Genomic DNA, 15,226 nt, shown 5'->3' with positions numbered 1-15,226 from the left:
TATGTATAGACATATTTTGTAATTTGATGCATATGTAGTTTGTAACTGGATAAATACTAAGCCAAGAGCCACTGAACGTGCGCATGTCTTTGGAGGAGAGATTCCCCCGTGCACCTTAGCTGATTAAAACATACGTACTTTGCAACTTTTGAGTTGTGGAGTCTTTTCTGTCTATCATCCCCTACTGCGTGCAGCAGCTGCTGCAGAGAAGCCCAGCTGCCACTGCCCTGCCCTGCTGTTTTCTGCCCCTGCCTCCGGCATTTTCGTTACACTTTAACCCAACACCCCGTGTCTGCCCAACTCCCCACAGCTCCTGCTAGGGCTGCTGGGTCCCTGCTACATTTGGTTTGTCACCCTGGGTGTGCCTGCCTCTACCATTACAGCTGCCATTAACCGCGTGGTCTCCAGCCTCGCGCCACGGTGCCCCTGCAGTTGCGGGGGAGTCATCGCACAGCACCCCTGCCAGCTGTGACCGGGACTGTGCCAAAGGGGAACGTGCTTAAAGAGGGGGAAGAGAATGGTTATTGGGTTTTCTGGGGATTTTTGTTTGTTGTTGCTACCATTGTTGTTGTTTGTTTGCCTTGTCATACATATTAGTAAAGCACCGTTATTTCTTTTCCCGTATCTTTGCCTGAAAACCCCTCAATTTCAAAGTTAAAATAATTTGGAGGGAAGGGGGTCATATTTTCCACTCCAAGGGAGGTTCCCACCTTCCTTGGCAGAGACCTGTCTTTCAAACCAAGATACTGGTGGAGGAGTGTTGCACATGAATACAAGAATGGGAGGCTGCACTCATGAAGAAAATGATGTTGCAATAACTGATATAGGAATGGCAGGCCTTGAGAGCCTGAGTTTTAATTATGTGAAGGAAAATGGAAAGCCACATAATTTATGAATAAAGACTTGCTAGGATTTAGGTATGGACATGGATGTGAGAGTCTAAGGAGAACTCTTTTCAAGAAATTTCTGGTGAAAACTGCTGTGATAGGAAGGAGATAAATAGAAGTCTGTGTGTGATAGGGGAAGAACTCTATTTCAGCTGGTATTAAAAAGAAGGAATAGGGCACTACAGCCCTGTCAGTCTCACTTCAGTGACTGGTAATATCATGGAAAAGATTACTGGAAAGTATTGAAAAATACCTTGAGGACAACACAGTCATCAGTCACAGCCAGCATGGCTCCATGAGAGGAAAGTTCTGCTTGTCAAACCTGATTTCCTTCTGTGACAGGGTAACCCACCTGGGTAGATGTAATCTAGTAGATGTAATCATTTTGGATTTCAGTAAAGCTTTCAATACTGTCTCTCCCAGGATCCTTCTGGACAAAATGCCCAGTGTTCAGCTGGATGAACACACCATGGGATGGGTGAGCAGCTGGCTCACGGGTTGGGCACAAAGGGTGACACTGACTGGGGTGACATCAGACTGGGGGCCTGGGGGGTTCTGCAGGGCTCCATCCTCGGCCCTGTGCTCTTCAACATCTTCATTACAACCTGGACCCAGGGCTCAAAGAACACTAAGGAAGTTTGCTGGTCACACTAAATTGGGATGAGCTGTTGACTCCCTTGAGGGCAGAAAACCCCTACAGAGAGACCCAGACAAATGAGAGAGATGGAGAATCCCCAACCATGGGAAGTTTAACACAGGCAAGTGCTGGATTCTGCACCTGGGAGGGGGCACCCCTGGCTGCGTGGATGGACTGGGAATGAGAGGCTGGAGAGCAGCTGTGGGGAGGGACCTGGGGGTCCTGGTCGATGGCCAGTTGGATCTGAGTCAGCAGTGCCCTGGCAGCCAGGAGGGACATCCCTGTCCTGGGGGCATCAGGCCCAGCATCACCAGCCACAGCATAAGAGAGACATTAAGCCATTGGAGAGTGTGCAAAGGAGGCCATGAGGATGGGGAAGGGTCTGGAGCAGAGGCCTTATGAGGGGCAGCTGAGGGCGCTTGATGTGTTCAGCCTGGAGAAAAGGACATTGAGGGGAGACCTCACTGAGCTCTTCAACATCCTCCCCAGGGGCAGCACAGGGGCAAGTACCAATCTCTGTTCTCTGTGACCAGGGACAGGACTCTGAGCAAACAGCATGAAGCTGAATCAGGAGAGGTTTAGGTTGGCTGTCAGGAAAAGATTTCTCCCCCAATGAGTGGTCAGGCACTCGAACAGCCTTCCCAGGGTAGAGGTCACAGCTCCAAGCGTGTTCCAGTGTTGTCTTGTAACTCCCTTCCTCCATGCTCCTACTTTTCTCCATCCTTGCACAATCATTTATCCTATGCATGCTCTGCTAGCAGACTGTTTACCACCAGCTTCCTTCATCCACATGAACTACCATAAATCTCACCTTGTTCTCATCTAAAATTTATAGAGGATCTCTTAAATCATTTCTGTTTTGCATATTATGTCTGCTGAATCAAACAGGAATCTTTTTGTTGTTTTAAATGCATGTTGGAATAGTTTGATAGTTTGTAGCCTCTTTCAGGGCAAAGGACTTGTCTAAATCTGCTTCCGAGTTCCACAGGGCTGGAAGTCTCATTGCCCTATGTTCTGAAAGTTATATATAAATATATATCACTTATATAAAAGAACAACATTGAATTAGCCAACGTTCAGGGAATTGTTTGTCAGTGAGATTTATACCTTCAGAAAAGTTCTCTTTCTCTATTCCATAGCCTTTCCATTAAACCTGTCTTGTCAATTAAAGAAGAAATGTATCCTGATCCAGTGTCAATCTGTGGACATAATAATAATTAAAATAACTGCAGCATATATTAACATTTGGTTAAGTAGCCATGTAGTGCCTCCACTGATACTATTTCTGGCATATTTTATTCCTAAATCATACTTTAAATCAATTTTTATCAGATTGCAATGTTAACTGATATGTTTTTTGATCACTAAATAGTACACATGCTATGCTGTGTATTGCAATTGTGTATATTTTTTAAAATTGCTGAGCAGAAAGTAAAATACCATTGTGTACAGCTCTGTGAAACAATTTTCCAATCAAAAATGCTGCCAGTTCATAAACTTCATGTGGTCTTGTGCTTTATGTATTTCTATTTAGGAGCAGAGATTGTGTTGGTTGCAGGAATTATGCACACATGGAAAAAATAAAAAAATTTTAGTAATATAGTTGTATTTTTAGTTGTTTGTTAACAAGTCAAATTTCTCAGATGAAATATGTAAAAGTGATAGGTTATGCACTTCATAAAATAAAAAGAGAAAATGTTACTAAAATGTTTTTCACATCTAGTGACCTTCAATATAAATATTACTTTGGATATCTGGGAATATTTGAATAAAAATGCATGAGGGGAAAAATTTTGCCCCATTTAATGGAAACCTGCCACTTTTAGTAAACTTTATTGAATAGCTTTGATGTTTAATGCAGCATTTGTGGAAAAGGGTTACCCAGCAACATAACTACTGAAAATCAAAAAAACCCTACTGATGTGAACAGTTCACATTCATTAAAGAAATATTCATAATGGCTTCATATGGCTATTATTCAGTGGTTATTTATTCTTCATATTTATTCTAATGTTAGAAGTAATGAAATATATTGTGATGATGAAATGAAATTGAATTGACTGCTTGCACTGAAAGTTACATACATGACATTTTTATTCTTAGTTTATATCTGAAATATAAATAATCCCTTTTTCAACTAAGCTGTGCAATAATTTTTGCTGTAGCCATTAAGAATCTACTTTCAGTTAGTGGATGTGAGAAGGTTAAACCATTGTCAGAATTAAATGTTGAAGAATACTTGTATATATCCTTTTAAATGCATCTTGCAGAAGGTACAACTGCAAAATTTCTATTTATTGCTTTGTTATTGAGAAATAAGAAAACAAACATTCTTTGTTAGCACAATAAAATATAATTAGGGTAAGTAGGCTTGATTTCAATTCTAGTTTTGGTGTTGCTGATTGCTTGCTCTCAGGTAAGTCTGAATATGAGCATGTCTCGCTTTTTTCATATACAAATGGGTATGATAATAATAATCCATCTCAGAAGATTTATTTAAGATTGATTAAATTAACATTTTAATATTTCAACAGGGTGTCCTTGTCTAATTCTAAGTTTATTACTAATGAAAAAATAGAAGAATTTGATTTAAAGACAGCAATCAGCTTTTACCAAAACAAGGTACTAAGGATTTCTTTCCTAATCTGCTTATAGGTTATAGAAAGTCTGCCATAAAACTCTCTCAAACCCTCAAGCATTGTTATTTTCTCTTTAGTGGACAGTAGAACATGAAGATGTAATTTCATGTAATATTTCCTGTGACAAGAAGTATGGGGTATCTGGTTCAGACAAAGAAAATACCATGGATGTTTTTGATGCAATACATCCAACAATAACAGCACATATCCAAGGCAAGATTTATGACTTTTACATCTTGTTAATGCAGCTCTTGATTTTGTAAAAATGTGTTATAAAAAAAAATTGAGAAAATTAATTAATTTCATTCTGTTTGAAGATTCTTACTTAAGAAAGGCAAAAAGACTCATCTGTAAGACATTAAACCTAGGGTTCTTTAGCATATGCTTATAAAAAGGAGATAACGGGCCAAAATTACACTGAACAGTGATTGTTTTTTGAACAATAATTTTCCTTTGAAGGTAATTTTGCTACTGAGACCTCAGTTCTGTGAGGCTTTGTCTTGGAGATGGTTTATTATCTCATAATTTGGGGGGGGTTTGATCTGTTTTTGTTTTGTTTGTGCTTCGGGTGGCTTCTCTCTCCGCCTCACCCCCCCTCCTCCCTGGCTCCAGGACTATCGTGATGAATGGGAGCCAGCCCGGGGCTTCCGGAGGGAGTTTGGGGCAGGCTGAGGGGCAGGCCCTTTCTTTTTGGCACGGGCTATTCAACTGGACACACGTGGCTGGTACCGCTGACTGGGGATATTGCTGCTTTCTGTGGATTTTGCCTGCTTCTTTTTTTTTTGTTTTCCTGCGGTACTGTGACTGGGGTTGCTGCCTTGGCTTCTTTTGCTGCTCTGCTGTCAGGAAGCCCAGAGCCAGTGCGTGCTGCGCCAGTACCGGAGACCACCCTGCTTTCCCACCAGGGGCTGCCCTCCCACCCTCCACACAGCCTGGACCCTAAGGACCAGCCAGCGCTGGTGAGAAATCCCGGGGGACCCTTCCCCCGCCGTGTTCGAGAGCCAGGCTGCTGCTGCCCAATGCCTGCCGTACCCCTGCCATTGCTCCAGGTTTGTGCTCCACTGTAGCTTTTCACACCTGCCAGGAGGACCCGTGGGTCCAGCTACAGCTGCGGAGCTTCTGCTGCCTCTTGCTTGCTACCTCCGAGTAAGTCCGCCCTGTAGTTCCACCTTGCTTCTCCGGAGGTTCCTGCTACAGCTCCTTTTGCTATCCAGAGGGGGCACCAGGATCGGCTCCCGCTGTGAGTCTGTAAAGGAAGCGCCTTCTCCATCTCTATTGCCGGCTGCCTCAGCCATTGCAGATGTGGAGAAACATGGCCGGACCCCCTGCCACAGCGCCCCCTGCAGGCGCGGGGGAACCATCGCACCCGCCCTGCCCGGCCGGGAGCCACCAGCGCCCCTGGCGGCCGCGAGCGGAGCTGCACCCAGGGGAAAGGGCTGCGGCCGGGAGAGGCGGCGCTGGGCTCCTGGGCGTAAAGTTCCATCCACACTTTCAATATCTAGCATTTATTCAGGTTTTTTTCTTTCTTTTTCTGTGCCTTTATTTTTTTGTTAATAAACAGGTTTTTTTCACTTTCACCCTCTGGTATCCATTTCTCTCATTGGCAGAAGAAAAAGGAGTTACTGAAGCCCTTTTTTGGTAGAGCAAATGCTCATTCCAGGGTATTTTCTCCTGAAATTTGTCTCAAAACTGAGACAGGCTTCCACTCAGGTCAGTGAGTTTGACATTCCTTAAGAATTGTCTTCAGAATATATAAGCAGCCATACAAATGTAAAGTTAGCTCCAGTGAATCAGAGCCTGATGGTAATTCATTTAGATTTAAAAACAAAAAGTGCACCAAATGGATTGTTACAGTTAGAATTCTAGGTGACACTATCAGGAGATGTTTTTTCCATATCATTTTTCCTCATATGCTTTTGAAGAAGGTCATTCCCAGTGCCAGAAGCCTTGCTCAGCATGATCTCCTGAGTCTTCACCCAGTAAGCTCGCTTTGAAGTCAGCCACACAGGAAAACCATTATGTCAATTTAGGGCATTGTTACAATTCTAAGAAGGAAGGATGCAACAACAGAGATGTCAAATCAACTCTTAAGAATATCGACAGCATTAAATAAACTCAACCAATTTACCTTTGCATTCTTAAAGCAATAATCACAGAGAGTCTGCCTCTAGACACTATAATAAAATTGTCTTTGAAGAATTAGGAATTACTTTGGATAGGATGGGACATTCAATCTAAAACACTGCGAGGTTTCTTTTAAATTGCAGTGACTACAGCATTGTTTCCTGCAAGAGATGCTCATAATCTTTTTCCCCTCTGTAGATTTCAGGAAGCACTAGCGTTCTGGAACATCCAGATTTCTTTTCGGACTGCTTTGAAAACTGGACTTTAATCTAGATTTTTAAAATATCTTTCCTCTGAATATTTGAGTTGAAATTTATGCATAGAGGTAGATGGATGCTTTTTATTTAATGAAAAATGGGTAGCTTTTTTTTGGTTTTTGTAATGTATGTTATAAATGCATGTAATAAAATGCAGGTGTGTTGTAGCTGCTAAACAATTTGTCGTTAAACTGCTTTTAACACAGAAACTACCTGGTCATTTGTTCCTTAATAACTTGGGTTCAGTCCTGCAAAATGACCTTTCAATAAGGCTTCAAGCCTTTGCTGGATGTGAGATCGTAAGGAGCTCCAGAGAGTTCACAGAACTATTCGTGTGATTAAAATTCAGAATATGCTTCTGATGCTTTGCTGGATGGAGACAGGGATCACAAATTTGCAGGATGCTCTTTGACAGATTGCAGTGGCTACAAAAGCTCACTCTTCCTGTATTCTTCATTGTTCTTCATCTGTGTGTCAGGGGGCAGCAATGCTCTGTGAGATTGCTGTTTTGCTGCTGATAGTCATTACTTGTGCACAGCATCCTGGGACAAAAGCTTAAAAATATGGGATATAAAGACAGGAGAATTTTAATGTCATTAACCTGTTTCCTTAAACCAAGGACTTGAGGATTCTGTTAGTTCCTCTCTTTTTAGCCAAGACAGAGAGGTATATAGTGGGTGATGTATCTCAACGCCTATCTGCAGGACATCTCAGATACACCATGAGTGACCACTCTAATCATGTAGGTAATTAATTCATCATTTGCAGAAAAACACGTTTAATAATGAGAAAGTGATGGTTTGGGTTCTGTCTAAATGAGACAACTTGAACACTTGCTTAATTGATATATCCATCAAGAAGTATAGTAAGAACATAATGGAGTAAAAGCACAGCACCATGTTAGAAGATTAATGTAGCACTCACAGATATTCTCCTAACATTAGCTGGTTAGAAAAAAACTCCTTCAGTAAATATTGTACTGATCTGTAATAATTAGGAAAATGTGTATGTATTTTTTAGTACCCACAGCCCAAACCACACATGGCAGTAATACACATCTGAAAAATTTAATGGATATTCTCAGCTGCTTTGATGGAGCACATGAACTGCCATATTTGAAGCAGATGGTACTTATGATTCTATAGCAAGACAATTTGGTATCCGTAACTTGATGTCTCTGATGCTTGGATTAATAAAGAGAAATAATCAGATTGCTTCCTTTACCTGTGTCTGAGTGGAAGCAGTGGGGAGCTATTTCTTACCGCCCTAGTTTCATTACTGGATCAGAGACAACTCTTGCTCCCTCCACAATATGAAAAAAGTGTTACTGCAAACCACTGCTGTTCTGGAACAGCTCCTCTTCTCTTCACTGCAAGGGGCTCATATGAATTTCTACACTGTGATATAGCTGGCTGTTTTCTTTTGCAACTTCTGATCTGAATGCTGTACTGCAGATGACTCCTATACTGCTGCCAGCAGGTTAATCTTGGGTCACACCCTAACGGTGCCTGTTGAGTTAGGCAACTCAAGTAACTGGATAGCAGTCCTGTAGGGAAAAATGTACCTGTGGCTTGGAGACATACAACAGATAGCCTTGTGAATATTGAACCTGAAAGCATTCTTTCTGCACTGAACTCTCCTTCTTTGTTTTTATTCACAGTTGAACTAACAATTCTGAAAGTATTACCTGTATTTTAATTTTTTAAAAAGATATCTCCCTAATTTTCTAAGCCAATAAAATTATTATGTATTTTTTTCCATTTAGTTGTGTGTTGGAGGTTAGGATTTTTCCTTTTTTTTTTTTTTTTTTTTTCTTTCAGGGAATTTTCTCCCATTTGTTGCCTAAGAGATGGTAACAATGATACTTGGGAGACAAAAGATGTGGCTGGGAAGAGGAGGAGGGGGAAGGGTGCAGCTGACTGCAGTCTCTTAGCTGAGGGGCTTTCCCTTGGAAGTGCAGATACCGCAAGATTTTGGCTGGGGGGTCAGGGGGCTGGGCTCAGCTCCTCGCTCTCTTGGTCTCGGGATCAGAGTGGACAGGTGCGGTTTTGGAGCCAGACTGTTGGTGCCCAGAGAATTCGCTGCCACTGTGGAGTTTTTGTCCTTCACTGTTTCTCCTACCGTGGGTGAGCTTCTGCTCACAAGAGCAGCTGTTGAACTGGGACCTTTTCCAACACCCGAGCTCACTGGGAAGGGGACCCTGACCCACTCTCCCCTTCCCAGAGGGAGCATCTCCTGGCTGTGTGCAGCAGCTGCTTGCAGAAACCGGGCTGCCACTGCCCAGCCCCGCTGCTTTCCGCCGCTGCTTCGGGTTTTGCGCTACATTTTAACCTGACATCCGGTGCCTGCCCGGACATCCCGCGGCTCCTGGCACGGCTCTGGAGTTTTTGCTACACCTTGTTTGCCACCCTGGGTGTGCCCACCCTGCCGTTCCAGGCTGCCACTCTGAGGTTCCTGCTACAGCCCATTTCGCTCTCCGGAGGGGCACCGGGACCGGCTGCCCGCCGTGAATTTGTAGAGGAAGCCCCTTTTCCGTCTCTCCTGCCAGCTGAGCCAGCCATTAACCAGCTGCAGTGAGGCGGCCGAGCTGGCGCCACAGCGCCCCCTGCAGGCGCGGGGGAACCATCGCACCCGCCCTGCCCGGCCGGGAGCCACCAGCGCCCCTGGCGGCCGCGAGCGGAGCTGCACCCAGGGGAAAGGGCTGCGGCCGGGAGAGGCGGCGCTGGGTTCCTGGTTTTTTTCTGTTCATTGTTAGTGATGTTGTTGTTTGTTTGCCTTTTTATTTATATATATATATATATATATATATAAGTAAAGAACTGTTATTCCTTTTCCCATATCTTTACCTGAAAGCCCCTCAATTTCAAGTTATAATAATTTGGGGAGAAGGGGGTCATGTTCTCCATTCCAAGGGAATTCCCACTTCCCTGGCAGACACCTGTCTTTCAAACCAACACACTGAGTGTTTGCGAAATGTATGTGCTAATACTTACAAAATTACAAATATTATGAAGTAGCCTAAAGGAACAACTACTGTCTTGATAGGGCATGACTAATAGCTCATTATTTAGTTTTCTTTTTTTTTAATAAGTTCTTAACTTTCTGTTAGAAGGAACCTTTTTTATTAGTCTGTATGACAAAGCAAAGCTAAAATATGGTTTTCAGAGTTTACATGTCAGCATCACTTGTATCCGGCATATATGACAGAACCGTAGCTATATGGGATACAGATGCAAGTTGTAAAAAGTTAACCTTAAAGGTACTGAGCTCTTATTTGGTCATTAGTTTGATGAAGAGATGCAAAATGTATTGCTAGTTTTAAGAGCATTTCATTATCTGACAAATACCCTTGCCCATCCATTTTAGATATGGGCAGGAATATATCCTGGATTTATGTGATTTAATTTCCTAGAATAGTATGTTCTTATACAATTAGCTATAAAGATATTATCATTGTCAAGCCAGTCGTTAATAAGTTTTTACATCTCTCTTTTGATGAACAAACTCATTTAAGGATTACATTGGATGTAGTTGTACCTATGTTTTAGGAGTTTCTTCCAGCAAGTAACAAGAGCCTGGATAGCACATATATTCATTTTGAAATGCCAGACTCTTGCATATCTGTATGTTTACATGCTTACTTCTGTCCACAGAAACAGACCATTAAAAAGGAAGCATACAAAGAAAAAGTAAATACTGGTGTTGAGGTTGTCAAGCTTAGCTCAGTTCCCTAGGTTACACTAGTGCTTAAATTGGCAGGGACATGTTACAGCACTTTTTCAGGTGGACAGTTCTGTAAACGAATGTACTAGTTTGAAAACAAACCAGTGGGAGGCACCAAGTCAGAATAAAAATTTAATGGGGAAATTTAAAAAAAAAAGACAGAAAACACTGGTCCAAACTGACAGAGTCAAGATATGACCTGACACCCTGTTAGTCAGGGTGGCGGTAGCAGTCCGATAAGATGGTGGCTGCAGTCCTCCTGAAGTGGTGGATGTGGTTCTCTTGAGGCAGTGATCCTGTAGAAGGGGCTGCTCTTCCTTGGAAGGTGGCTATGTAGATCCTGTCCTCTGGAAATCCAGTGGAAAGGGTTGTCTCTGGTGTTCAGAATCTCAGACTATATCCAGGATGGAATGCTTGGTTCCTCCCTCTGGGTGGAGCATCTCACAATGGGGTAATGAGTCATGAGGCCAGGCATTGATGTGCTCATTAACAGAAGATGGTCCAGAGGGAGTTATCTGTGAGTCATGCAGCATGGCATTGATGGGCTATTAATCAGAAGATAGCCTGGAGGGAGGAGGCAAGGAAACACTTCCCCACCTGGTTTCAACAGCTCATGAGGATGGTGATAGAATGCACTGCAACCCAGGACAATGAAGTAGCTATGTTTAGTTATTCCTCCTTAGAACTGGGCCTCCTCTTTTCTTCTATAGCCATAGTAATACTACCCAGAATGTGAGGTAGTAAGTAATACTTGCATTAAAAAAAGTCAAATTCTCATTAGGGTTTTTTGTGCCATCATGACTTTATTTTTTACAAATAATTCATATTGTATTATGATACTTATAATTAATTTTTTATTTTAGTAGAAGCGATCTGCAAGACTTGAGGTAATGATCAGACTACCACAGGTAATGTGGGTCTAAGAAATGGATTAAGAGTATTTATAAAGTTACATACATGTGTTTTGCACATATTCATTTCACAGAATTCATGACCTCTTGTCTTGGCTTCCCACCCAGAGCTCAACCTGTGACAAGAGCATGTGGTGACAGGACAAGGGGAAATGCCTTCAATCTGAAAGAAAGTAGGTTTAGACTAGGTATTAGGAAAAAAAATTTTTCTATGAGGTTGGTGAGGCCCTGGCACAGGGTGACCAGAGAAGCCGTGGCTGCCCCATCTCTGGAAGTGTCCAAGGCCACGTTAGACAGGATTTGGAGCACCATGGGATAGTGGGAGGTATCCCTGTCCATGGCAGGGTCGTGGAATGGGATGAGCTTTAAGGTCCCTTCCAATCCAGGCCATTCCACGGTTTTATGAAGGGAATTACGAATTCCTGATGTGGTTTCAGGAGCTAATCTCTAAATAGATGTGAAAATTTCATCCCTAGCTTTAAGCACTTTTTTAAAATGAAATGTAGCAATGGTCAAGTGGTTCATAAAAGTACTAAGTTGTAATCAGTATTTACCCCAGGTAATTACAGAAATTTAAAAAAAGAATTTGTTAAATATGTTTATTTTTTTATTTGAATACATCTGGGCAGTTTCAGATTGCTGGTGCTTCCAAAGACATGATATGTAAATGTGAGAGTTTATCTCTCATACTGGGAGTACTCATCTAAGATTTGATCCTTATGGAAATAATGTAAACCCCTCTTTTGGTAATATGTCAATTGTACTAATGCAAACACATCAAAATAATGGCATCTTTTTCTCAGAATTCTACTTTGAAATTGTGGTATATTGAAAAGATGTATCATATTCTTTTAGCAATAGTAATGCCTTAAAGAACCTGGTAATAAAACAACACACTTTCGAGATAATATTGGTATAGGAGGTAATATAAAGGCTGGTCTTTATTGGAGGCCTCCAGGGGCAGATATGGAAAATGTCCACAAAATGCCCACCCCCCCCCCCAGGGTGAATACAGTTTTATAAGTTTAGCAAATAAGTGTAATTGACAAAAATCACCAGTTAGAGGCATAAGTGGTAAGGCAATTTCCCCCAGTTCAAGCCTCTCTGAATCCTGGCCCCCCCACTCCCCCAGCCTTTTTAGGGACTAAACACTGTTGATGCAAATGTGTCTCAAAGAGCTGGTTTGGACCTTGGTTCCCAGGGAGAACCAAGATAGCACAGGGGCCTTGTACCCCCACAGGGCTTGGAGCTCTGGAATATGTTTTGTCTTTCTGCCTAGGAAAAAGGCAGGGAAAAGTACTGGGACTACAAATACAATAATAGGCTACAAATACATGTGTAAAGAATACGGAGAATACATAAAAAAAAAAAAAGGCAAAAATCAATTTGGCATCAATAGAAATCAGAAAAGGAAGAGGCTCAATAATTTCCCTGGTCATATCACTTTGTTGTTTAACCACACATTATACGTTATTCAGTATAGAGGGATTCCTTATGGAACAGGGGCATATGATACCCCTGGAAAGACTGGGTAACCCAGGGTTGCTGAGGAAAACTGGCCCCTGGCTGCAGGCAGGCCTGCAAAGCACCTGGCTGCAGGCAGCCCTGAGAGTCCTTGGCAAAGTTATCCACTGGTCATCTCCCCCACTGATTAGAGGCTGTCTAGAGGGATTGGGCGTGAATCTTTGCAAAAGTAGATATAAGTTGGCATAGTTGAACAATAACGGGAGAATGATGCTTATTCATATTGGTGTACGTGTCATTTATCTGGCCAGCTCTCCGGACACGGTCCCTAACGCCTGGCACCCAAGCAGGGAGTCGAATGATTGTTTCGCTTAAATGTGGTTTGTTTTTGCTTAAATGCGTTTCGCTTAAACGTGGTTTGTTTCACCTAAATGTGGTTCGCCAAAACACGGCAAGACTCTGAATCATCGCACCGGAGGTGAGGAGCCTGGAGAGCTGGAGCGGGAGTGTCCCAGCAAAAAAGCTGAGTGGTGCTGGAGACCAGAGCTTGCGCGGCCGAGCGGGCCCCCACAGGTAAGACAGCTATGGAATACAAGGCTGCAACTCGTCTCCTAGCCAGTATTCTCTCTAAGAGAGGTGAGACTGTAAAAGATCGAGATCTCTATGCCCTAATTATGTGGGCCCGGGAACAAGGGTTTTTGAAATGCACTTCGCTTTTGTTTTCGACCGAAGAGTGGCGGGAAATTGGAAACAGACTGTGGCAGTCCACAATTGAGGGTGGAAAGGAAGGTAAAGAAGCTAAAGCTCTCGGATTAACATGGAGAGCTGTGACTAATACCCTTGCAGAAATGAAAGCAGAGAGGAAGGTGGCTGCGGCAGCCATGGAGGCGCTGGGGGATGGTGGCCCCAGAAAAGAAAGAGAGGGGGGTCTCATGGAGCAGCGGCCGGAGGCCAGGGCAGAGTCCAGTGTTGCGTGATTCTTTGGGCTGACCGTGGGTCGACCGATGAAGGGGACATCAGCGCCTGTACGCTCGCTGCGGGAGCTGCTGGACATGACAGGGAAGGAAGTTACCCTGCAGAAGCCTAAGGGAGAACTGTGGTAGCAAAAGTGGAAGCAGAGTCTCCTGACTCTGGGGGCAGGGCACAGGTGAGCAGAGGAGAAGCAAGCAGTCCTATCTGCCGGCCGAAAACGGCAGCGTGCCACCCCCCTCTGCCAGACAGTGGATCATCGTCCAACTGCAAAGCAGCCTCTACGACTTTGTCACCCGCAGAGCCAGAGCCAGACGGGGCTGCCAGTGGTCAGCCCCAAGAGGAGGAGAAGCACCGAGAGATGATGCATGAATTAATGAAGAAGCTTGCTGAATTGTCTACGCATCAGGACACGCTGGAGTCTAAGGCTTGTGAAACCACACCATCAGCACCGTGGCATCCTGTGGACCCACCGGTCAAGATGGCCACCAGAATTCCTCCGTTCCCATTGGGAGAACCGGGCACAGGGCTTACGGCCCTTCCCTCCCAGCAAGAGGACGTGCAGCCATTGCCTCCGTCAGCCCCAATGGCGAGGACTGATCCATTGTGAAGGAGATGGAACAGAGTTGTCCGTAACTCAATCATTGAAGGAGATTGGCAAGCCACAGATGCCCTAGCCTGCCCTGTACTGATACAGGGGGACACTGCAAGGTGGGAGCCCCATGACTGGAAGATCTTGCAACAAGCCAAGCAAATGGTCACCATGCACGGCCTCTGGTCCGAAGCTACACGGAGCATCCTGCAGTTTATCTTTACAGCAGATGTCCTGTGTCCTAATGATTGCATCAGCATCGCACAATTGTTGTTAACCCCCTCACAGTTCCTGCTCTGGGAGCGAACGTGGAAGCAGCTAGCACAAGAAGAAGCTAGCAAACACCAAGGTGACACACAAGACCCACTGTATGCACTCCAAGCTGACATGCTAACTGGGAGCAGGGCTTATGGAGCGACGGTGACACAGCTGACCATGCCCACAATCATTCATCAGTTGTCACAGACTCTTGCCCACAAAGCCTTGTTGTCAGTACCCGAAAAGAAGAAGTCTCCCCCGTATGCAGGAGTCCGACAGGGGCTGTCAGAGCCATATGGTCAGTTCATTGACCATTTGTCAGCAGCCTTAAAGGATGCAACTGAGCTCTCTGAAGAGTTCCAGGAGCAAATGTTCCGGACCCTTGCCTTTGAAAATGCTAATAGGCAAACTAAAACGATTCTTGCCACACTGCCCCAGGGAGCAGGAGTAGACGAGATGCTTGTGCGTGCTACCCGTGCGGAACAGTCGTCTCAAACAGCTGCATTTACTGCAATGCTGCAGAATGTCCTGCAACAACAGGGACAAGTCATCGCCACAGCGCTGACGGGAGGGGCGCAAAGTAAAAAGGGGGCGAGGGCTGCTGGCCCAGCTCCTGGTCCCCGGACGGGCGGAGTAGCGTGTTTCCGATGCGGTGAAGAGAAGCCTGCGTAACCTTTGGGAGACAGGCGACCCTACTGGAGATTGGCTTAAGGGTCTGGGTATCACCGGATGGCTGCGTACCTTGGTAGTAGAAGGCTGCTGTTT

General features: G+C 44.2%; 1 long non-coding RNA gene across 1 annotated transcript; it reads left to right on the top strand.

Annotated features, from left to right (window-relative positions):
• The first annotated feature begins 450 nt into the window (after positions 1–450).
• LOC125332023 lies at positions 451–14,574 on the top strand. The gene is made up of 3 exons (XR_007206350.1): positions 451–757; positions 3,912–3,918; positions 14,565–14,574. It is a non-coding gene; the product is annotated as an uncharacterized LOC125332023 (long non-coding RNA).
• Positions 14,575–15,226: the final 652 nt, after the last annotated feature.

The sequence above is a fragment of the Corvus hawaiiensis genome, chromosome 12 (genome assembly GCF_020740725.1).
Source record: "Corvus hawaiiensis isolate bCorHaw1 chromosome 12, bCorHaw1.pri.cur, whole genome shotgun sequence".
In the NCBI taxonomy this organism is placed as follows: Eukaryota; Metazoa; Chordata; class Aves; order Passeriformes; family Corvidae; genus Corvus; species Corvus hawaiiensis.
Note: the sequence above shows the minus strand (reverse complement) of the source record. Positions and strands in the feature narration are given on the sequence as shown.